Genomic DNA, 26,333 nt, shown 5'->3' on the forward strand with positions numbered 1-26,333 from the left:
GAGACAAATACGCAAAAAGTTTCTTTCACCCTGATGCCCCTGTTACCTAGCACTAAATACGTACCTGGGAGTTAAAGCTGCTACGGGCTGCTTCCTGGGGTGTGTTTAACACAAAGGAGGCCTGGTCGTGGACCGGGCCACGGGGATGCTAAGCCCCGAAATCATCTCAAGATATAACCTCAAGACAGTATTCACACATGTACACTCAGATGGTTGTGTACATGTTTTAATGCTCTGGTGAATTGCTTTGTTAGGGGGGGGAGTTGGCGAGGGAGGGAGGGGAGGGAATTGTCAGGGGGAAAGCGCCAAGCCATTGCGACTATATAGCACTGGGAAGGGGTCAGGATAAGGATTTGGGATGGGACGGGGGGAAAGGAATGGTGCCCAACCACTTAGACGGTCGGGGATTGAACGCCGACCTGCATGAAGCGAGACCGTCGCTCTACCGTTCACCCCAAGAGGGAGGGAAATGGGTGGTTCTGGTCTGCACTTCAACTTGGAATTTTGCATTGTGGGACAAGGTTTACATCTGGTAGATCCAAGCTCTTGGGACACAATCTGTGGAAGCAAAGGTGTCTCATCTTGGGAGTAGTTTTTCTAGAATTGGGTCTTCTAATATTTCGACTGTGATCTTGCCTTTCCCTTCTCTTACTCCTTTCTCTCTCTTCCTCTCTCCTCTTATTCTCCTTCTTCTCCAGGTATATACCTAGCCACTGAATGTGTAAAAGATAAAGGCAGTCTAATAATTATTGTTGTTATTATTAATTATTAATAATTATTATTATTAATAATAATAATAATTATTAGTATTATTAATAAGTTATTAATAATTATTGGGTGTTATTGCAATGTGCATTCAATGTCAAGAGTACACTGCGATCACTGCATGTTATTACCTGGTTGATACCTGGTTGATGGGGTTCTGGGAGTTCTTCTACTCCCCAAGCCCGGCCCGAGGCCAGGCTTGACTTGTGAGAGTTTGGTCCACCAGGCTGTTGCTTGGAGCGGCCCGCAGGCCCACATACCCACCACAGCCCGGTTGGTCCGGCACTCCTTGGAGGAATAAACTAGATTTATTCCTAAATAAATTCATAAAATTTATTAGTGATATTCGAATGAATATTTTAATTGCTAAAGAAAATAAATGTGAAATTAAATTCCCTTTACACCATAACATGTTGTCATCTCAAAGCAAGATACTATTGATATGCTTGCACGGACAGCCTGTAGAGGTAGAGGTAATTTCTACCAGTGGTAGAAAGTAATATGGGTGTTTCATTAGTAGCGACAAAGAGAATACTTGAACTAATATTCGATGACAATCTTACTAACCTAACAAATACACGAAAACCTCAAAACTGTAACATTAAACATTACGATGAATACCGTGAGGAGAGACTTATATATATGGAACTATTACAGCAAGAACTCGGCAATGAGATGTTATAGTGGCCAGAATACGCCTGGGATATAGGTGTATTCTCGCAGCTTTCTCAAAACTCGCGTCGAATACACCATGTGTCAACTTTGTTGATGAATACAACGTGATGAATACAACGTGTCAACTTTGAGAACGTGTTGTAAACAACATGTATCGACTTTGTGAAAGTGTAGAATACACCACGTGTCAACTTTGTGAAAGTGTCGAATACACCATTTATCAACTTTATAAAAGTGTCGAATACACCATGTATCAACTTTATGAAAGTGTCGAATACACCATTTATCAACTTTATAAAAGTGTCGAATACACCATGTGTCAACTTTATGAAAGTGTCGAATACACCATGTGTCAACTTTATGAAAGTGTCGAATACACTTTGTGTCAACTTTATGAAAGTGTCGAATACACCACGTGTGAACTTTATGAAAGAGAAAACATGTGAATCCTTGAACATTGTACTATAGAATGTCCCATATTGACTTGGAATTGTGTATTGTGGGTCTTTGCTCTCAAGTAGATCCAGGCTCTGGGGCCACCAGTTGTCACCAGATGAGCACTCTCCTTCAAGTTATCTTTCTAACACTGAATCTTCAAACATTTCGCTCATAGTCCACACCATGGTGGCTCGCTGTTGTAGTTTGATGTTCAGTGGGTGTATATTCATGGAACCTTGGAGAGTGTGTTTTAAAATTAGTCTTAGCGCATCAGTCTATCCAGCCTGTAATTTTTTTAAGGTATGTAGCGGTACTGTAGGGTGTTCGAGATGCGACCAGACTAGAGCCTTGTGTAAATGAAGATGTATGGTCTTCAACCTACATCTCTCACCTGCTCCAGTCTACCCGGAGCTCCCTTCCACCTGCTTCACCTGTTCCCCCCCCCCTCCACCTAATCCACAAGTTGGCGCCCTCTATCCACTCCACAAGTTGCCCCCCCCCCCTCCACCTACTCTTTTTTTTTTGAAGTAAAGAGGAAGGAGAGGCATAGGTGAAGGAAAGTATAGAAGTGGGAAATACAGTGAGAGGTATGAAAGCAGGCGGGCTGTCCGCCTTGCTGACACGATGTGTGGGTGTTGGCAGCCACCTACTCTACTACTAGCCACCTCCTTCCTCTTTGTTTACCACTATCCCCCCTTCCTCCCTCCACCACTAGCCCCTTCCGAACCTCCGCACCCCTTGCCACCTCCCTCCACCACCCCCTCCCATGTCCTCAGGCACACCCTGACTCTTGAGCACCACAAATGAGACACTCTTGTCGAGGTTCAGAAACCCCCCCCCCCCAACCTTCATGCCAGGTGTGTGGAAGTTCAATACGTCATTGCATAATTTATGACGGAATTATTATACGTGTGTTTAACTTGCTGTCCTTCACTGCCACACACACCCCCTCACCCTTCTATACTATCCCCCTTTTAAAGCGCATATTATGTCGTGTCTTTCAGGACGACTTAGTCAAGCACTCAAGGAGCTCAGAGTGTGATTAGGAACTGTTTTTGTCTGCTTTATTTGTTTTGTTGTTGTTTACTGTATCTTCACGGGACTTTGTCATATCACGAATTAAATTTTTTGAATCATTTAAGTTTTTATTTATTTATATATTTATTTATATATATACAAGAAGGTACGTTGGGATTGTGAGGATACATAGCATAGTAATTACATTCTTGTAAAGCCACTAGTACGCGCAGCGTTTCGGGCAGTTATTTATTTAATATTGGCTCAATTTGACTTACGAGAGGCAGTCTTGGTGTGTGATGTGCTCGACAGAGAGGCAGTCTTGGTGTGTGATGTGCTCGACAGAGAGGCAGTCTTGGTGCATGATGTGCTCGACAGAGAGGCAGTCTTGGTGTGTGATGTGCTCGACAGAGAGGCAGTCTTGGTGCATGATGTGCTCGACAGAGAGGCAGTCTTGGTGCGTGATGTGCTCGACAGTCACCAGGCACGTCAGCAAGTCTCACGGGCAACAAGACACCACCATTCAGATATTTGTGGAGACAGAGATTACATATCAAATCTTGACATAACCTTTGACTTAAGGCCCATACTAAGCATCCTCTCCACGAAATCAAAATAATTGTTAATGGTAGATTGGTTAATTACCAAAGGTTGTAAAAGTGGAACCAGAAATTAAGCCAAATTATTAAACGTTCCAAAATGTAAACATGATTGATCGAATCAGGGCGCCAGACATGTGATAATTGGTGGAAATGGAACATATCAGCCTTATGGGGGCATTAGAATGGTTGCCAAAAAGTTGTTCAATGTCAACCAATATTTTTTGACTAGTTGTATATGAAAAGGGCTGCAATTGTTCCAAGTTTCAGTACTGCAGCCTAAATAGAAAAGGAGATATAATTTAATAATACACATTTTCAAGTGAGTTCAAACTTTTCACCTTTTCAGATATAATCATTCTATGACACTTTTCTGACACATTAGCATTTTAATAAAGGATTTTTAGTTTGAGAGTTTCCAAAACATCTTTAGTTTTCCTAATACAAATAGTCAAAGTTCCCCCCCCCCAAAAAAAAAAACAAAAATTATGCAAATATGTCATGTTTATTGCTATTACAAAATCAATAAATGAACTTAGAGAAACAAAAATACTTATGATTTTAGAGCCATAAACTTTACATATAAGGTGTAAGTTTCATGTCAATTGTAGAGACATAAACTTTACATATAAGGTGTAAGTTTCATGTAAATTGAATAAAAATGAAAGAGTTTGAAGTCGTTTATATTGAAAAATAAATTATTAAAATATAAAGTCTAAGGTGCTGCCATCTGTGGCTGAGGTTGACATCAACCAATTTTCTCCAAAATTAGCACCAGTACAGATAGGCTTACGTGCAGTCAGGTGTATAAATTAGCACCAGTACAGATAGGCTTACGTGCAGTCAGGTGTATAAGTTTCATGCAAATCGTCCGATAAAAAAAATACACCAAATTGAAAAAAAAATTACCTTATTATTTTTTTTAATAAAACTAATTATAATATTAAAACAAATATGCTATTGTGATAGCTGAGAGTCATAGACATGATTTCAGTTGACATTTTTGTTTGATAATCGTTTTTGACCATTTTGGAAAATTTTTGACACCTACTTCAATATTTTTTTTCTCCCTTCCTATTTATGCTACGATGCTGAAACATGGACCAGATGAAACACTTTTCATATACAACTAGCCAAAAAAGTTTGATTGAAATCGAACCAGTTTTCATTTTTGGCATATTTGAATCTAATGCCCCCTTTTTATGTAAAAACTGGTCAACTTCGGATTCCAGCCTTAAGTAAGAATAGATCGACACCAGCCTTATGTAAGAATAGATCGAATTGGGACACCAGCTTTATGTAAGAATAGATCGAATTGGGACACCAGCCTTATGTAAGAATAGATCGAATTGGGACACCAGCTTTATGTAAGAATAGATCGAATTGGGACACCAGCTTTATGTAAGAATAGATCGAATTGGGACACCAGCTTTATGTAAGAATAGATCGAATTGGGACACCAGCCTTATGTAAGAATAGATCGAATTGGGACACCAGCTTTATGTAAGAATAGATCGAATTGGGACACCAGCTTTATGTAAGAATAGATCGAATTGGGACACCAGCTTTATGTAAGAATAGATCGAATTGGGACACCAGCCTGATGTACAGGTCGGTGGTATTACAGCGCCTGTTTTGTGTTCTAGTAAAGACGATACAAAACACCGAGGAAGGAACTGTCTCCTGCCACTGTGGTCGTCTTCATGAACATTGATGTATAACTTTAGGGTGATTTTTTTACATTCTAAAAATATTGGAAAATAGTGTAGGTTAAAAGAAACTCACACTACGCTGATATCAACTCACTCACTCAGACTGTGATGTCAGGTATATTGCATGTACAGGACGTCAATTCCAAGAGGAGGATTAGCATTTCAAACAGAAAACCGTTTCCATTTGGCAAATTACCCCATTCCCTTGTTTGGTCGAATTCCCTTCAACTAGGCCATAAGTTGGTAAACAAAAAATATTTTTTTTAGCGAAATCTGCAACTAAAACAGATTAGAGGATTTCGCAAAGTTTGTATAAAAAGTTATATCAACCGCAGGTAAATCCTCTTGAGTATACATATGCATGCAGCTGATATATTAACGTTGAAATAATGTTTTGTTGTTTGTTATGTTAGAGTAATTCTCCCATATTTGTTCTGTTTTTGTGTTAATTTGTTTTTGCTTTGTTTGATATATATATATATATATATATATATATATATATATATATATATATATATATATATATATATATATATATATATATATATATATATATATATATATATATTCGTTTCGTTATGTCGTACTTTTCCTCCTCCTGCTTGTAAGTGTAGTGGTGTGTAGTGTGGTGGTGAAGCTGACCTAAGTACATGTTGGCACTGTTGGTGGAGAGCTGGTGACAACAGCGGCGGTGATGTTAGTAGTGATGGTGGTGGTGTCAGTAGTGATGGTGGTGGCGTCAGTAGTGATGGTGGTGGCGTCAGTAGTGATGGTGGTGGCGTCAGTAGTGATGGTGGTGGCGTCAGTAGTGATGGTGGTGGTGTCAGTAGTGATGGTGGTGGTGTCAGTAGTGATGGTGACAGCGTCAGTAGTGATGGTGGTGGTGTCAGTAGTGATGGTGGTGGTGTCAGTAGTGATGGTGACAGCGTCAGTAGTGATGGTGGTGGTGTCAGTAGTGATGGTGGTGGTGTCAGCAGTGATGGTGGTGGTGTCAGTAGTGATGGTGGTGGCGTCAGTAGTGATGGTGGTGGTGTCAGTAGTGATGGTGGTGGTGTCAGTAGTGATGGTGGTGGTGTCAGTAGTGATGGTGACAGCGTCAGTAGTGATGGTGGTCGTGTCAGTAGTGATGGTGGTGGTGTCAGTAGTGATGGTGACAGCGTCAGTAGTGATGGTGGTGGTGTCAGTAGTGATGGTGGTGGTGTCAGCAGTGATGGTGGTGGTGTCAGTAGTGATGGTGGTGGCGTCAGTAGTGATGGTGGTGGTGTCAGTAGTGATGGTGGTGGTGTCAGTAGTGATGGTGGTGGTGTCAGTAGTGATGGTGGTGGTGTCAGTAGTGATGGTGGTGGTGTCAGCAGTGATGGTGGTGGCGTCAGTAGTGATGGTGGTGGCGTCAGTAGTGATGGTGGTGGTGTCAGTAGTGATGGTGGTGGTGTCAGCAGTGATGGTGGTGGCGTCAGTAGTGATGGTGGTGGCGTCAGTAGTGATGGTGGTGGTGTCAGTAGTGATGGTGGTGGTGTCAGTAGTGATGGTGGTGGTGTCAGTAGTGATGGTGGTGGCGTCAGCAGTGATGGTGGTGGCGTCAGTAGTGATGGTGGTGGCGTCAGCAGTGATGGTGGTGGTGTCAGTAGTGATGGTGACAGCGTCAGTAGTGATGGTGACAGCGTCAGCAGTGATGGAGGTAGCGTCAGTAGTGATGGTGACAACGTCAGCAGTGATGGAGGTAGCGTCAGTAGTGATGGTGACAGCGTCAGCAGTGATGGAGGTAGCGTCAGTAGTGATGGTGACAGCGTCAGCAGTGATGGTGATGGCGTCAGATGATAGTGGTGGCGGCGGTGAGCACGTTGAGACAAGAGTCATCTAATAACCACCAGCGCCACTCATTTCTCTCACCATATCCGGCCGATCATTATTCACAATTGCAACACGGGGCTCTCTAATCTGACTAGAATACTCTCTACTTTATATCGCATAATCCCCACCTTCCGTCTAAGGAGTAATCACCACCTTAACGATAGACAACGTCATTGTATTTCTCTAAATGACCTCCTAAGTACATCCCAGCGTCAGCTCATTACGGAAAATAGACGTAAAAGAGGATAATGCATTGCCAGAGTGTGAGCAGAGACGAGGCAGCTTTGGCGGGAAATTTCTCGCTTGGTTCCACAAAAAACACCTTTGTCAACACTGTCTGAGGCTGGCACACCTTTGTAACATGTCTATGGTTACTTTTCAATTGTCATTTTCCAACAAGCAGGTATGTGTTATCTTGTTCGGTTTTATATTTAATTAACCTGGTTGATGTCTGGTTGATACCTGGTTGATGGGGTTCTGGGAGTTCTTCTACTCCCTAAGCCCGGCCCGAGGCCAGACTTGACTTGTGAGAGTTTGGTCCACCAGGCTGTTGCTTGGAGCGGCCCGCAGGGCCACATACCCACCACAGCCCGGTTGGTCCGGCACTCCTTCCTCCTAACACTCCTAACACCTCAGAGGAGGCACCAAGAAAGTGTATGACCACGTAAAAAAAAAAAAAAGAAAAGTGAGGAATGGAGCATGACGGAGCCATTTGCTCATCTTGTTACCAAGATGAATAAGACCTCAACACGACACAAGCTTCGCTGAACACCACTTCACACGATACATTGCCCAAGCGGTTTTGATGATCACAATGATATTACCACCTTTAACTCTACTTCTTCACATATTAACTCTACTTCTTTAAAGTTTATCTTTGGCTCTTCTTCAAAGTGATTTTGACCGTATTGGTTCATCTTCAAAAGTATTTTTGAAACGAATGGATATATGTGCAGGAAGGTCGACACTGAACTGCTCATTAAATAGAGCAGTCTTTGAACTGTTCCGGAAGACGGGCTGCCTTTGTTCAACAGATGCTGCCAAACTTCCTGGCAAGTGCTGCTGTAATCAACTCTTCCTTAAACATCCAGTTCATCACATCTTTTTTGTAGTATACAAGTTGAGCTTAATTACAGTTACCAATAGCTTCTCGTACACTTTAGCTTTCAAACCGTGCACTCTGCTAGCTGTACCCTGCTAACTGTACTCATCTGTGTTCATCAAGAGAAGAATACAAGAGCTCAGAAAACTGCAGAAAACCTATTGGGCCATGCGAGGCAGCTCCTGTTTACACCCAACTGAACTCACACAAACACTACGTGTAGAAACAACCAGCCGAGGGGAGAAAACAAAGGGGGGCCGGCCGGCCGAGCGGACAGCACGCTGTACACGTGATCCTGTGGTCCCGGATTCGATCCCGGGCGCCGGCGAGAAACGATGGGCAGAGTTTCTTTCACCCTGATGCCCCTGTTACCTAGCAGTAAATAGGTACCTGGGAGTTCGTCAGCTGTCACGGGCTGCTTCCTGGGGGGTGGAGGCCTGGTCGAGGACCGGGCCGCGGGGACACTAAAAAAGCCCAGAAATCAACTCAAGATATCCTCAAGATGACCCAGCGATCCTCCATCTATTAAGTTACCGGGTGATTCCTTTCATAAATCAACGACTCCAATTTCCAAACTAGTAATTGCCAATGATCCTTTTTTTAAATGTTAACTCTGGCAATGTTTCCAATGTTTCGTTTTGTATTTTGTGTTTACATTTTTGAAGCCTTCTTTTATCGCCCATTTGTTGTACCCTTTCATCCATATGTACACATTAATCATGTCATCCCTTACTCTTCGTCTTTCTAGGACATATATTTTCTATTTTCAGTATCTTTTCTTAAGGGAGGTTCCTATCTCCTATATTTTTTTTATAAGGTACTTTTCTATCTTCTATATTTTTCATATGGGAGTTTTCTATCTATATTTTTCATAAGGGAGGTTTTTATCTCCTATATTTTTTCATAAGGGAGGTTTTTATCTCCTATATTTTTCATAAGTGAGGTTTTTATCTCCTATATTTTTTCATAAGGGAGTTTTCTATCTATATTTTTCATAAGGGAAGTTTCTATCTTCTACATTTTTTCATAAGGGAGGTTTCTAATTCTTCTAATTTCTATATCCTTGAGTACACGAGTGTGGATAAAGTCATTACAGTCGCTAAAACTAAACTGCCTATTCGTCATTATATTGTTCTTGTCAAAATATTCCACCCCATTTAATAGTAATTATATTTTCTACTGACTTCTACGTCCTGGTCTCCCCTAAAAAGGTCTGATTCAACTGATCTTTCCGTTCCCCTTTTATATACATTGGTACGATGTTTGCCATTTTCGAAGTGTTTGGTAGTTTTCGTGTGTGTAAGAATGCCGGTAAAATAATCCTTAATGGATGGTTGAGTTCCTGAGCGCCTGCTTTAGGGTCAACGTGTTTCTAAGACGAGGAGCAATCTCTTCCTCACTTCTGAATACATGTAGGTACCCATGGATACATGTAGGTATCCTGTGGACACATCTAAGTATCTTGTGGACACATGTAGGTCCCTTAAGTTATGAGGCAAAATCCGTGGTGTGTGAGATGCGGTGATCTCGTCACCTTGTACGGGAACGCTTGGGCACTGTTTATTCCCTCCTTCACTCTAAATCTCTGAATTTTGTCTGCTGCGTGAAATTTATTCCTAATTAACTTGGAGAAGTTTGGTTTGCATCTGTCATTTGTCTGCTATCCAATTGTTGAGGGGTCCTCCTCACTCCTCTCTCACTGAGGTACACTCCTCTTTCCTCTCTCACTGAGGTACACTCCTCTTTCCTCTCTCACTGAGGTACAATCCTCACTCCTCTCTCACTGAGGTACAATCCTCACTCCTCTCTCACTGAGGTACACTCCTCACTCCTCTCTCACTGAGGTACACTCCTCACTCCTCTCTCACTGAGGTACTCTCCTCACACTCCCCCCCCCCCACTGAAGTATACTCCACTCTCCCCCCCCACTGAAGTATACTCCACTCTCCCCCCCCCCACTGAAGTATACTCCACACTCCCCTCTGACTGAGGTGTAGTTGTCTCCGTCTAGCATATAATTACGTGACATTAGTCACCTCTTATATAGGTTAAATTTTTGTATTTGCATCTCTATCGCACTTTGTTGAACCAGAATTTTCCTCATCCTGTTCGGGTTTTTATAACAATATTTGGATGCTTTAGTAATATACTTTACAGAATTTCAAACACATCCAATTTACAGCGTCTCCTAGCAAGAGACCTTCTCTAATCCACTAAAGAATTCTTCGTTTGGATTCCACATAATGTAGTTTGTTTGTTTGTTTTGTTTAGTTCGAGTGGAGCATACCTGGAAAGCGGTCTGGGTTCCTCACTCCTCGAGCCCGGAATTGTGCCAGGCTCGACTTGTGAAAACTTGGTCCAACAGGCTGTTGCTTGGAGCGGCCCGCAGGCTCACATATCTCTGGAAACACAAACCGAAACTGTCTCTATTTTCCGCTTGTTACAACTTGTAATAAAGTTATTACATCTTGGCTTAACGTGTTTATGACGTATTAGAACGTTGTTACAACTTGCTATATTGGTTGTTATGACTGGTTAGGTGTTAAAACTTGTTCCAACGTTGTACCAACGTCGTAGTTTCCATGTGTGCTTGGCTCACATATCCACTACAACCCGGTTGTTCCGGCACTTCTTGCAGGAACCTATTCAATTTTGGCCCGGCAATATTTTTAATGCTTGCCGGGAGAGTATATATATATTTTTTTTTTTTGCACAGGAGAGTACACAGGAACAGACGACTGTTGACCCCTGTTACCAGGCTGAGAGCTTCCCTTCCCACAGCTCATGTTAAACCTTACCCACTAGCAGACGATGAGTCACAATAACGTAGCTGAAGTATGTTGACCAATCCACACACTCGAAAATGAAGGGACGGCGACGTTTCGGTCCGTCCTGGACCATTCTCAAGTCGACTGTGAAAACTTGCTCCACACAATCGACTTGAGAATGGTCCTGGACGGACCGAAACGTCGTCGTCCCTTCATTTTCTAGTGTATGGATTGGTCAACTTACCCACTAGTTTGCCTTGAATACGACCTGCCAATCGTTGAACAACCAAGTATACCCAATCACTGCTGGGTGAACAGAGGCGTACAGTAAGGATCCAAGTAGTGATCCTTGTAGGATCCGTACAGTGATCCCTATGAGGCCTAAGTAGTGATCCTGGTGAGACCCCAAGTAGATACGCATTCCTTGCCACCCACACCTGCCCACACCCCGCCTTCTCTGCCGCCCACACCTCCCGCCCACACCCAGATGTAGAGCCAGCCACCAATACACCAGCTAAGTGATCAAACTCACCCAAATTTATGCCCCCGTAATAAATCACTTCGTAATTCCCTCCCTCGATTTCCTGTTGTAACGCATGTTCGCCTCCTCTGTGGTAACAGGGGGGGGAGGGGGAAGGGGGACGGGGAGAGGGGAAGGGGAGGGGGGGGGGGGAGGAAGGGGAGGGGAAGGGAGGGGTGGGAATAGATGGGGGATGGGGAAGAGGAGGGGTGTGAGTTCTGGTTGGCGGGAGGAGGGGGAGGGGTGCAGAGGAGGGAGACAGGGGGTAGAGATGGGAGAGGAGGAGGAATGGGGATGGAGAAAGGGGGGGATGTGGAGTGGAAGGGGTGAGGTGGAGCGGAGATAGAGGAGGAGAAGGAGAGGGAGAAGGGAGGAGAGGGAGAAGGGAGGAGAGGAGAGGAGAGGGAGAGGAGAGGAGAGGAGAGGAGAGGAGAGGAGAGGAGAGGAGAAGAGAGGAGAGGAGAGGAGAGGAGAGGAGAGGAGAGGAGAAGAGAGGAGAGGAGAGGAGGGAAGGTGGCATGGGAAGGGGGGGGGGAGGATGATGGAGGACAAAGAAGGGGTCATTACCACGCCATGATATATGGACACTAGTAACTCCATAGTCACTCTCAAGATGTCAAAATTAATGACCCAACAAGTCTACACGTTTCAACTCAACAATAATATAAGTGAAAACATGAAAATAAACAGTGCACATTTATAGAAAAAAACAAAACATACAAAGAATTATCAAGTAAATTAAGTCACTGAATACTGCTGAAGAACTTCTCTCTCAGAGAACAAGGCCATTAGAACACCCGTCACTGTAGTAAGCAGCACAGTAAGTCCAGCAATAAAAGTAACGTCACCTTATCTTGAGGTTATCTTGAGATGATTTCGGGGCTTAGTGTCCCCGCGGCCTTAGTGTCCTAACTCCCAGGTACCTATTTACTGCTAGGGAAGAGGGGCATCAGGGTGAAAGAAACTCTGCCCATCGTTTTCTCGCCGGCGCCCGGGATCGAACCCGGGACCACAGGATCACGCGTCTAGTGGTCTGTCCGCTCAGCCACCGGCTCCCCTAATATTGTTATAGTTCCAATTTAAACTTTGACAATTATTTCAATAATAACCTTAGTTGCATATTCCCTTGCAATACCTTATAATAAACACACACCCCGTGGGACTCGCTGCTGATTGCGTTCAAAGATTTTCTATATAAAAACAATGCTACGCTCACCACCTGTTGGTCCCGAGGCCACAGTGATGCTGACCATTGCACCCAAGTGTACGCAGCTGCTCTCTTCACAATATATATCCTTGATGCCCAGAGATGATTTCTTGCCCAGGAAGGTTATTATTATTATTAACATCTTTATTGACAAAATTAATTACAATTTTGCCTAATCTGAGGATTTTGATAGTCTTATTAAAGTGAGAATAATGATCTTACCTAGCCCCTGTTACCTAGCAGTAAAATAGGTACCTGGGTGTTAGTCAGCTGTCACGGGCTGCTTCCTGGGGGTGGAGGCCTGGTCGAGGACCGGGCCGCGGGGACACTAAAAAAAAGCCCCGAAATCATTTCAAGATAACCTCAAGATGGTATTCACTGTCACGCAGGACAGAGGGTCATACATAAGACAATAAGTCTAAACTGTAGGCTGAAGCACATATATATCCAGGTACCGGGAGAGGTCTTCCAAGATGGCCGCCAGGCTCAAATCGACTAATTTCGGGAAATGTGTTTTTCCTGTAACTTAAGTGCTGTATAGTCGTAATGGCTTAGTGCTTTCTCCTGATAAATACTTTACCTTTTCCAATAACTCCTAACTCTCAGCTCGGGGACCAGTCTTTATTTTATTTTGATTGTTGCCGCCGGAGGCGGCTAGTTTATTGTGCACCCCATACTCATCCTGTGAGCGGTAGCGCAAAAGCATTACAGAGGGCACAAAAGGTCTTTATCAGACCTCAACGGTGATAATTACATTAACAATTTCCTCTATCCTTCACAGCTTATAATTACAATGTCAGCTAGTTACAGAGAATGCTCTATTTCAAGCGCTATATATTTAAAGTAAGTCATTATACATTAATGGTGGGTCTTATCGTTAATACATAATCTGGTGGCATATATCCGGATCTCCTCGTCTTGAGTTTAATGAAATAAGGATTCCATGCCGACGCCGCATATTCCTGAATTGATCTGATATGTGTATTATCAGAGGTTGTGATAAATTTACTCGTCACATTCTTAAAAGCAGTTCTAATGCTGACCAACCTTGCATGTGCAGCTGATGGTATTCGAATAATGTTGGTGGTTGGTGGCATGTTCCGTGTAAATCACCACTCAATCATCATTTCTTTGTACTTGGATTGTATTCAGCAGATCTTCCTATCCTGTTTGGTACGATCCAGCCTCATTTTCCCAACACCCAGCTTCGTTACTGTGCATTTGCTGGAGTTAAACTCTAGCAGCCACCTGCTAAGTTATTTACAAATTTTGTTTCCAGGTTATCTTGAAATATCTTGCAGTCTTCCATCGTATTTATCTTCCTCATAACTGTTCCATCATTAGCAAACTTTGAGAAGAAGGATTCTGCTGCTAAAAGTAATTCCCACAGATCAGGAATGTATTTGGACCTAGTATAATCCCTGTGGGATGCCACTGCTTGCATCCCGCCACACTAAGGTCTCTCCTCTCACTGTGACACGCTGTGTTATCTTTGAGTTGTACTCCTCTATCTACTGGAGCACCTTCTCACTATTACCTATTTCCATATTTAGTGCACTAGTCTCATGTAGGCTACTGTGTCAAAGGTTTTCTGACATTCTACAAATATGCAATTCGTCTACCCTTCATTAAATTTTAAATTAAATTTTGCCCCGAGGGGCGAGTTTATTGGGCAGCGCCACTCATCTTGTGAGTGGACACACCGCCATAGTAGCATGTACAACACTCCCCAATAGGAAGAAAACCCGCTGGGTTGTTCATCCTGTCACTTGTACCCAGACACAGCTGGGACTTGCTTAACTGTCTCAAGTGAACAGCTCCTCAAACAAGAAGATTAACATCTATCAACCCTTAAAAGCTTACGTTATCTTGCGGGTGCAAAATGGGGAAATCTTTTAAGAACAGCATCAATATTTGACAAATAGTGTTTTCCTAACTCAAACAATGTGGGGTTTATTATTCTACACATATTTCTGATATCTCTCAAGTGTTCACATTCACATTCACATCATTCACGTGAGGAGAGATCTACCCTTCATTGTCTTGCGTGATCTCAGTCGTCTGGACATAGAAGTTGAGACTTCATGTTCTATGCCTAAGTATAGAACATAACTGTGTTTCCGGCTTCCAATTATATCCACTAGTACTACTGTTCCTTAATTTGAACATTGCTTCTGAGTCTGCCTAGTCAATCCTCTTTACTATTATGTACGTCATTATTATGTCTGTCCTATTGCTTCTTTCCTCAGTGAAGTGAGCTTCAATTCTCTAAATCTTTCTTCATATAAGAAAGATATAAAAGAAAGTAATATATTTCTTCAGATTCTTTCTTCCCTTATCTTAGGAACGAGCCTTGTTTCATACTTTTGGGCCTTTCCAAGTTTTGTTTGTGTGTCTATAGGTTGGGGGTCCATGCCGGGGCAGCGTACTCAATAATGGGCCTCACAAATGATGCACACAGCGCTCGGAAGGGCTCTTTGTCCAAGTTTCTGAAAGATAAGCGGACGTTTGCCAGTATGGCATATGCTGCCCCTCGTTATTCTGCTGATATGTGATAGATCTTTGAGTTATATCCACTCCTAAGTCTTTATCTTTATCCTCATGTGAGAGAGAGAGAGAGAGAGAGAGAGAGAGAGAGAGAGAGAGAGAGAGAGAGAGAGAGAGAGAGAGAGAGAGAGAGAGAGAGAGAAAGAGAGAGACAGACAGACAGAATGAGTTGGGTGAAGAGACAGACTGACATGATGTATAAAGAAAAGGTCAGCACAAAGAGAGAGAGAGAGTGAAACACAGACATAAATGGCCCCTGAGAATGTAGGTTTAATTGGTGGTGGGTTTGGCGGTGAACCACAAGAAAACAGTGTCGTTGGGCTGGAACAAGCGAGCGAGCACCCTCCCAGGCAACAGCCAAGGAGGTAAACAATCGCTGGATAACGAGTCGTGGGCGGTGGGACAAAGAAACAATGGGATTGGAAATAGTAGGTAAAGTGGAGGAGCCATGAAGAAGGGCAGAATGGAGGGAGGGATGTTGGGGGGGAGAGAGGAGGGAGAGGGAGACAGGGAGGGAGGGAGGGAGGAAGGGAGTGTTTTCCTTCCTTGTCTGTAGGGAGAAAAGAGATGGAAGTGAGGTAGTGGGAGGGATAAATAAAATATGTTACAGGTAAGAATAACCTGGAAGTGGAAAGAAATATGTAAAGTATTTATGTTGAAATTGGTTTATTTGAATGAATATTAATATATTATATTAGGAACATGAATTAGTGACTTATTTATGTTTGGTTAAGTTAGGTTACGATAGGTTAGGTTTGATCAAATTTCTGTTATATTTAACTCTAATTAATTTTTCTAATCAAACTTTCGTAAGCATCGCTGAGTTTTTTTTTTTTTTTTATTAAGTTATGAGGTACATCTGCATTAGTGCAGCTACCCTAGACTATATGAAGTGGAGTACAGTGTGTCAAAAAAAGCTAACTAGGTGATGCTATAAAATCCCCATCACACAGGATGGTTAGTCATACAGAGACATGTGATAGGCGGTCTGCACTGGCAGACTCCGGATGCATTTTGAGGATATCAACAACACAAGATTGAATAAGGTAGCAGTGGTAATACAAGTCCCCATCTCGCAGGATGGTTAGTCATACAGAGCCATGTGTTTAATAGCCTGCACTGGCAAATTTTGGGTATACTGTGAGGATATCTTCAAGAATACGAGAGTGAATAAAGTAATTGCAAAGCTCCAGGTACCTCATGCCAACTGGTCTGAAAGGTCTAATAACTGGGCATTCAGTGATGTAGTGCGGGAGATCATGCCGTAGTTCCTGCTCACAGAGTTTGCAACTGGAGTGCTCAGGATTGGGAGACCCGTCACCTGCAGCCACCTGCCACAGGTAACGGTAACCCAACCTGATCCTTGCAACCACTGTGTCGCACAGTCTAGTGGACGTTTTGTGCTGTCCATAGATGTAGGTTTCAGATCTGAACAAATCATAGCTTTTTATACTAGTACTTTCAGGTCGTTGGGAGTCAGTAAGTTCTTTCATCGCTGAGTTTTTTTTTTTTTTATTAACATATTAGGTACATCTGCATTAGTGCAGCTACCCTAGACTATATGAAGTGGAGTACAGTGTGTCAAAAAAGCTAACTAGGTGATGCTATAAAATCCCCATCACACAGGATGGTTAGTCATACAGAGGCATGTGATTAGCGGTCTGCACTGGCAGACTCCGGATGCATTTTGAGGATATCAACAACACAAGATTGAATAAGGTAGCAGTGGTAATACAAGTCCCCATCTCGCAGGATGGTTAGTCATACAGAGTCATGTGTTTAATAGCCTGCACTGGCAAATTTTGGGTATACTGTGAGGATATCTTCAAGAATACGAGAGTGAATAAAGTAATTGCAAAGCTCCAGGTACCTCATGCCAACTGGTCTGAAAGGTCTAATAATTGGGCATTCAGTGATGTAGTGCGGGAGATCATGCCGTAGTTCCTGCTCACAGAGTTTGCAACTGGAGTGCTCAGGATTGGGAGACCCGTCACCTGCAGCCACCTGCCACAGGTAACGGTAACCCAACCTGATCCTTGCAACCACTGTGTCGCACAGTCTAGTGGACGTTCATCGCTGAGTGGGACTCGCCAGCTCTTAATAACTCCACGTTAATCACACTCCACATTTCACATTTGACTATGAAAATGTCATAGGAGTGTTTATGACTGCTAATGTTTTGAAAGTATTTAACCTAGGCCTACCCCAACCAGCCTATGTCCGTCCTATATTCCGGAACCCCTTCATGCAAATTTGAGTGAGGCTAGGCCCAAGCCTCTGGCCTCCAACTGTGGACAGACATAAGATGTCTTTAGGAAAGAAAGATGCTCTTTCGGCCCGCCTCTCAACTGTCAATCACTCAACTATTACTAAATACTAACTAATGTTTCTTTTTTCTTTTTTTCCACACACACACCAACACCCAGGAAGCAGCCAGTGACAGCTGTCTAACTCTCAGGTACCTGGTACTGCTAGGTAACAAGGGCATCCGCGTGAAAGAAACTCTGCCCATCTGTTTCCGCCAGTGCCGGGAATCGAACCCGGGCCACAGGATTACGTATTCAGCGTGATGAAAGATGCTCTTTCGGCCCGCCTCTCAACTGTCAATCACTCAACTATTACTAAATACTAACTAATGTTTCTTTTTTCTTTTTTTCCACACACACACCAACACCCAGGAAGCAGCCAGTGACAGCTGTCTAACTCTCAGGTACCTGGTACTGCTAGGTAACAAGGGCATCCGCGTGAAAGAAACTCTGCCCATCTGTTTCCGCCAGTGCCGGGAATCGAACCCGGGCCACAGGATTACGTATTCAGCGTGAAGCCCACTCAGCAACCAGCGTCCATGTATGAGTGTGAGTGTGAGTGTGTATGTGTGTGTGTGTGTGTGTGTGTGTGTGTGTGTGTGTGTGTGTGTGTGTGTGTGTGTGTGTGTGTGTGTATGTGTGTGTGTGTGTGTGTGTGTAAACAATGGCAAATACCCTATTATTGATGAGGTATTTGTGATAGTCCCCTCACACACTCAGGGGCCCCCCTCACACCCTCAGGGACCCCTCACACACTCAGGGGCCCCCTTACACCCTCAGGGGTCCCCTCACACTCAGGGGTCCCCTCACACACTCAGGGGCCCCCCTTACACCCTCAGGGGTCCCCTCACACCCTCAGGGGTCCCCTCACACACTCAGGGGCCCCCTTCACACCCTCAGGGGTCCCCTCACACCCTCAGGGGTCCCCTCACACACTCAGGGGTTCCCTCACACCCTCAGGGGTCCCCCTCACACCCTCTGGGGTCCCCTCATACCCTCAGGGGTCCCCTCACACCCTCAGGGGTCCCCCCTCACACCCTCAGGGGTCCCCTCACACCCTCAGGGGTCCCCTCACACCCTCAGGGGTCCCCTCACACACTCAGGGGTCCCCTCACACCCTCAGGGGTCCCCCTCACACCCTCTGGGGTCCCCTCACACATTCAGGGGTCCCCTCACACCCTCAGAGGTCCCCTCACACCTTCTGGGGTCCCCTCACACATTCAGGGGTCCCCTCACACCCTCAGGGGTCCCCTCACACCCTCTGGGGTCCCCTCACACACTCAGGGGTCCCCTCACACCCTCAGGGGTAACCCTCACACCCTCAGGGGTCCCCTCACACCCTCTGGGGTCCCCTCACACATTCAGGAGTCCCCTCACACATTGAGGGGCCCCCTCACACCCTCAGGGGTCCCCCTCACACCCTATGGGGTCCCCTCACACCCTCAGGGGTCCCCCTCACATCCTCAGGGGTCCCCCCTCACACCCTCAGGGGTCCCCTCATACCCTCAAGGGTCCCTCACACCCTCAGGGGTCCCCTCACACCCTCAGGGGTCCCCTCACACCCTCAGGGGTCCCCCCTCACATCCTCAGGGGTCCCCTCACACCCTCAGGGGTCCCCCCTCACATCCTCAAGGGTCCCCTCACACCCTCAAGAGGTCCCCTCACACCCTCAGGGGGTCCCCTCACACCCTCAGGGGTCGCCTCACACCCTCTGGGGTCCCCTCACACCCTCAGGGGTCCCCTCACACTCTCAAAGGTCCCCTCACACCCTCAGGGGTCCCCTCACACCCTCAGGGGTCCCTCACACCCTCAGGGGTCCCCTCACACCCTCAGGGGTCCCCTCACACCCTCAGGGGTCCCCTCACACCCTCAGGGGTCCCCTCACACCCTCAGGGGTCCCCCTCACATCCTCAGGGGTCCCCTCACATCCTCAGGGGTCCCCCCTCACATCCTCAAGGGTCCCCTCACACCCTCAAGAGGTCCCCTCACACCCTCAGGGGTCGCCTCACACCCTCAGGGGTCCTCTCACACCCTCAGGGGTCCCTCACACCCTCAGGGGTCCCCTCACACCCTCAGGGGTCCCCTCACACCCTCAGGGGTCCCCTCACACCCTCAGGGGTCCCCCTCACATCCTCAGGGGTCCCCTCACATCCTCAGGGGTCCCCCCTCACATCCTCAAGGGTCCCCTCACACCCTCAAGAGGTCCCCTCACACCCTCAGGGGTCGCCTCACACCCTCAGGGGTCCCCTCACACCCTCAGGGGTCCCCTCACACTCTCAGATGTCCCCTCACACCCTCAGGGGGTCCCCTCACACCCTTAGAGGTCCCCTCACACCCTCAGGGGTCCCTCACACCCTCAGGGGTCCCCTCACACCCTCAGGGGTCCCCTCACTCCCTTAGGGGTCGCCTCACACCCTCAGGGGTCCCTCACTCCCTCAGGGGTCCCCTCACACCCTCAGGGGTCCCCTCACTCCCTCAGGGGTCCCCTCACACCCTCAGGGGTCCCCTCACTCCCTCAGGGGTCCCCTCACACCCTCAAGAGGTCCCCTCACACCCTCAAGACCCCAGTGTGAACCGTCTGCTGCGAGATCACAGGTAATACCTCAATCAGGACCTTCATTAGCACCCTGACAGGTAATCACACACTACAATCACCTCATTTAGAGTACTTTCCCCAGGTCAGACATTTAACATAATAAGTGCTGGGTCGTTGGCGTCTTTCCATTGTGCTGACAACTGTATTACAACCCCATACCGTCCAGTCTAATTTGCTGGAAAACAAGAAGGTATTCTGAAAGTCCTGATCCCTGGTCTAATTCGTCGACCAGCAGCCAATCACACGCTCGCAGCTGTTCGCACCACCAATGAGAATTGAGAATTAAACCAGCTCCAGTCGGCGACTGTGAGCTTCCAGGTAATCGCGAGCCCCAGCCCGTCTTAGTCAATGTCTTTAACGGTGGGTAAATGTGTCCGTGACCCACCTCCAGCCCACCGCTACACGCCCACCCGTACACGCCCTTGTCCCACCTCTGTATGTGCTTGTCCACACGCCCTCAGCCGCCCTCGGACACAACACTGACAGCTCATCATCTGTTAAACTGGCCAAAGAGGTGGAGAACGGAGTGTGAGGGAGAGGAACTGCTTGTTTAATTAGTCGTGTATCTCGTGTGTTAGTTAATGACCGGTGTGGTTGTGCTGGTGTGGTTGTCTTAGTGCTGTGCTTCGTGGTTGTGCTTCGCACCACCACTTTGGTGGTGCGAAGTGCATTTCCCGCAGCCTTTCCTCGTAACTCATGCCTCTTAGTTCTGGGACTAGCCTAGTGGCATACCTCTGAGCTTTTTCTAGCTTCGTCTTGTGATTGACAAGGTACGGGCTCCATGCTGGGGCCGCATACTCCAGGATTGGTCTGACATATGTGGTATACAAAGTTCTGAGAGATTCAGAAACTGTGGTAGTGTTGTACTGTGGTAATGTTGGTGTGGTTGTCCCGCCTCTCAACTGTCAATCAACTGATGTAAAGATTCCTGAGCCTATTGGGCTCTATCAAATCTACATTTGAAACTGTGTATGGAGTCAGCCTCCACCACATCACTGCCAAATGCATTCCACCTGTTAACTACTCTTGACACTGAAACATTTCGTTCTAACGTCTCTGTGGCTCATTTGGGTACTAAGTTTCCACCTGTGTCCCCTTGTTCGTGTTCCGCTCATGTTAAATAGTTCGTCATTGTCCACCCTGTCAATTCCCCTGAGAATTGTGTAGGTGGTTATCATGTTTCTCCTTACTCTTCTGTTTTCCAGGAATGTGAGGTTTAGCTCCCATAGCCATTCAGATTCAGAATGGCTCCCGTAGCCACTCAGACGCTCCCATTACCTCCAGATAGTACCTTAAGCAGCCTCCTTCTCTATTCGCTTAATTTCATTACTTTACACTTCCCTGAGTTAAATTTTATTAGCCATTTTCTAGACCATTCCTCCAGTTTGTCCAGGTCATCCTGTAGTCTCTGTATCTTCATCTGTCTCGATTCTTCTCATAATTTTTGCATCATCAGCAAACATTGAGAGAAATGAGTCTATACCCTCCGGAAGATCGTTTACATATATTATAAACAGGATGGGTCTATGAACAGAGCCCTGTGGGACTCCTCTGGTGACATCTCGCCACTATGATGTTTTCCCCCTCACAGTTACTCGCTGTTTTCTGTTGCTTAGATACTCCCTTATCCACTGGAGCACCTTACCTTTTACTGCTGCCTGTTGCTCCAACTTTTTTAACAATCTTTCATGAGGTACTGTGTCAAAGACTTTCTGACAGTCCAAGAAAATGCAGGCTGCCCACTCTTCTCTTTCTTGCCTAATTTTTGTCGCCTAGTCATAGAATATTATTGAGCCAGTGAGGCACGATTCACCATCCCTGAACCCATGTTGGTGGGGTAGTGTTGTAGTGCTGGTGTGGTAGTGTTGTAGTGCTGGTGTGGTAGTGTTGTAGTGCTGGTGTGGTAGTGCTGTAGTGCTGGTGTGGTAGAGTTGTAGTGCTGGTGTGGTAGTGTTGTAGCGCTGGTGTGGTAGTGTTGTAGTGCTGGTGTGGTAGTGCTGTAGTGCTGGTGTGGTAGACTAGGTGGCGGTGGAGTAAGCAACCCGTCCTCGACACAAGTCCATTACATCCAGCGGTCAACCCCACAGACGCATTCATAAATTTTAACATGCTGTTTATTCAAAACTGGAATTTTCTCAAGTATAAATTAATATTATAATATATTAGCATATTGTGTATATATAGGCATAGGATAGGTTAGGTGTTTAGGTTCTGTTGGCGATTATTTGTATTTGTAGTACGTGAGTGAAGCATTTATAGCGTTGTGATTCGAACAAAATTCGTCAGTGAAGCACTTGTTCCGGATATATCCGAACGTCAGCAGTTGTGAGTCGTGTGTACACCGCTTTTCATTCATAAACAGGGGGTTTGGCGGGTGCATGGAATCACTTTTGGATCTTTGTTTGGAGGACGGGCTGAAGTGAGGCACTTGTTCCGGAAGTGTTCGAACGTCAGCAGTTGTGAGTCGTGTGTAAACCGTTTTCCATTCATAAACAGGGGGGTTGGCGGGTGGATGGAACTTCACCTTAAGTGTGAAGCCTTACGCCTCTTTATGCTGAACTCAGCCTGCTTATGGCGATTGGTAGAAGGATGGAACCATCTTAACACTACAAGCTGCAAACGGGAGGGATTCTTTTGCCAGCAGTTTAGGTATCAACATTAATTATATATATATATATATATATATATATATATATATATATATATATATATATATATATATATATATATATATATATATATATATATATATATATATATATATATATATATCGTACCTAGTAGCCAGAACGCACTTCTCGGCCTACTATGCAAGGCCCGTTTTGCCTAATAAGCCAAGTTTTCCTGAATTAATATATTTTCTCTAATTTGTTTCTTATGAAATGATAAAGCTACCCATTTCATTATGTATAAGGTCAATTTTTTTTATTGGAGTTAAAATTAACGTAGATATATGACCGAACCTAACCAACTCTACCTAACCTAACCTAACCTATCTTTATAGGGTAGGTTAGGTTAGGTAGCCGAAAAAGTTAGGTTAGGTAAGGTTGGGTAGATTAAGTAGTCGAAAAACAATTAATTCATGAAAACTTGGCTTATTAGGCAAATCGGGCCTTGCATAGTAGGCTGACAAGTGCGTTCTGGCTACTAGGTACGACATATATATATATATACAACTTTAGAACACTTTCCCACCAGGAGACTCGAACCCTAGCCAGCACAGAAGCCTTCCAGCAACTGGCATAACAGGTACGCCTTAACCCGCTCCACGGTTTATTGTGCCTTAAGCAGAGACACTGTGTCTTCCCATATTAACAGGGACTTGATGAAATTAACGTATAAATGACCCCTCACTTGCTCTGGCGCTCTTGGGAGGTGTTGATCTTTGGGGTATTTAAATACTCCGAAATTACCATCTCTTTTAAGGGTCTGAGCGGGTGGTGGAGCGGGTTAAGGCGTACCTGTTATGCCAGTTGCTGGAAGGCTTCTGTGCTGGCTAGGGTTCGAGTCTCCTGGTGGGAAAGTGTTCTAAAGTTGTATACTTAACTCTCGTGTTTAGGAGAGTTGTGCCATATATATATATATATATATATATATATATATATATATATATATATATATATATATATATTTAATTCAATGTAGGTAACTTGGGTGGGCAGGGAAGCGCTCGCTGCACAAAGAATTAGCACTGATGATAATATTCTGTAAATATTCGGTTTATATCCCTAATATATTTACATGAATGCAAAGGTTGGTGGGTTTGTGCCTAGTCGCTCAAATATCAATTTAAGAATGACTATAGGGCTCAGGAGCTGGAGTCCAACTACTACAATCCAAGCAAGGTGAGTACTCGGGCGCGCGCGCGCAGTCATAAACACTCATGACTGACAAGGAGCTGACAGCAAGACCAACACACAAACAAACATAAACAATGATAATCAAGAGCAAACAACATCAAGAGTGAAAAAAGTGGAGCTGAAACTATTTGTGGCAAGTCTCTTCCTTCCCTTTCCTCTCCCCCTCCCCGGCACCCCATCTCCCCCTCCCCCACTCCCAGGCACCCCCATCTCCCCCTCCCCCACTCCCAGGCACCCCCATCTCCCCCTCCCCCTCTCCCAGGCACCCCCATCTCCCCCTCCCCCACTCCCAGGCACCCCCATCTCCCCCTCCCCCACTCCCAGGCACCCCCATCTCCCCCTCCCCCACTCCCAGGCACCCCTATCTCCCCCTCCCCCACTCCCAGGCACCCCCATCTCCCCCTCCCCCACTCCCAGGCACCCCCATCTCCCCCTCCCCCACTCCCAGGCACCCCCATCTCCCCCTCCCCCACTCCCAGGCACCCCCATCTCCCCCTCCCCCACTCCCAGGCACCCCCATCTCCCCCTCCCCCACTCCCAGGCACCCCCATCTCCCCCTCCCCCACTCCCAGGCACCCCCATCTCCCCCTCCCCCACTCCCAGGCACCCCCATCTCCCCCTCCCCCACTCCCAGGCACCCCCATCTCCCCCTCCCCCCACTCCCAGGCACCCCCATCTCCCCCTCCCCCACTCCCAGGCACCCCCATCTCCCCCTCCCCCTCTCCCAGGCACCCCCATCTCCCCCTCCCCCACTCCCAGGCACCCCCATCTCCCCCTCCCCCACTCCCAGGCACCCCCATCTCCCCCTCCCCCACTCCCAGGCACCCCCATCTCCCCCTCCCCCACTCCCAGGCACCCCCATCTCCCCCTCCCCCACTCCCAGGCACCCCCATCTCCCCCTCCCCCACTCCCAGGCACCCCATCTCCCCCTCCCCCACTCCCAGGCACCCCCATCTCCCCCTCCCCCTCTCCCAGGCACCCCCATCTCCCCCTCCCCCTCTCCCAGGCACCCCCATCTCCCCCTCCCCCACTCCCAGGCACCCCCATCTCCCCCTCTCCCCCTCCCAGGCACCCCATCTCCCCCTCCCCCTCTCCCAGGCACCCCCATCTCCCCCTCCCCCACTCCCAGGCACCCCCATCTCCCCCTCCCCCACTCCCAGGCACCCCCATCTCCCCCTCCCCCACTCCCAGGCACCCCCATCTCCCCCTCTCCCCCTCCCAGGCACCCCATCTCCCCCTCCCCCTCTCCCAGGCACCCCCATCTCCCCCTCCCCCACTCCCAGGCACCCCCATCTCCCCCTCCCCCACTCCCAGGCACCCCCATCTCCCCCTCCCCCTCTCCCAGGCACCCCCATCTCCCCCTCCCCCACTCCCAGGCACCCTCTCTCCCCCTTCTTCCCCCAGGTCATACTATCTGAAGCAATATATCACATACACCAAATACAGTGTTGCTTATCTGTGGCGTGTGTGGTCGGCGAGGGCCAGTGGTGGTGCGGTGGTGGTTGGGTTTGGTTAGCGAGGGACGAGGAGGAGGAGGCCTAGCCTGGCTAATTAAGATGTAGGCTGTGGTGAGGGGGGGGGGGGGTAAACCTGACTAATTTCATGCGATACCGACTATCTTAAAGCTCCAGAACCAGTTTCCTTGTGGTGGTTGTGGGGAGTGTTATGGGGCCGTGGGTGGGGTCGTGGGTGGGGTCGTGGGTGGGGTTGTGGGTAGGGCTGTGGTAGTAGGCTGGATGGTAGTACTGGATGGGGGTGGTGGTAGGTAGGTGGTGGTAGTTGTAGGATGGGCGCTGGTGGTAGTTGAAAACTGCTGTAATTTGCATAACAGAACATCAGGGATTACTTGAGAGTTGTAACCAATATGAAATACTGCGTGTAGATCATAGGTTGTTGTTATTGTTGTTATAGATTCAGCTACTCAGAATAAGTTCCAAGTAGCACGGGCTATGGTGAGCCCGTAGTGGACTTACCTGGCACGGGAGCGGTGGAGATCATAGGTATTTTTGTCAGATAGACTAATGGTGTAAACAGAGTTGTAAAACGAGAACAAAGTTGTGAAACTCTGGTGTGAACAGAGTTGTGAAAGCAACAGACTTATATTTTTATATCTCCTTTTATTTTGCTATTAGGTTATCGCTAAATAATTGCATAAATTAGGTTATTAGGTTGTATGCGTGTAGGAATATTTTAATAATGGTGTGGTAGTGTTGTAGTGCTGGTGTTGTAGTGTTGTAGTGCTGGTGTTGTAGTGTTGTAGTGCTGGTGTGGTAGAGTTGTAGTGCTGGTGTGGTAGTGTTGTAGTGCTGGTGTTGTAGTGTTGTAGTGCTGGTGTTGTAGAGTTGTAGTGCTGGTGTTGTAGTGTTGTAG

This window comes from Procambarus clarkii, chromosome 9 (assembly GCF_040958095.1).
Source record: "Procambarus clarkii isolate CNS0578487 chromosome 9, FALCON_Pclarkii_2.0, whole genome shotgun sequence".
NCBI lineage: Eukaryota > Metazoa > Arthropoda > Malacostraca > Decapoda > Cambaridae > Procambarus > Procambarus clarkii.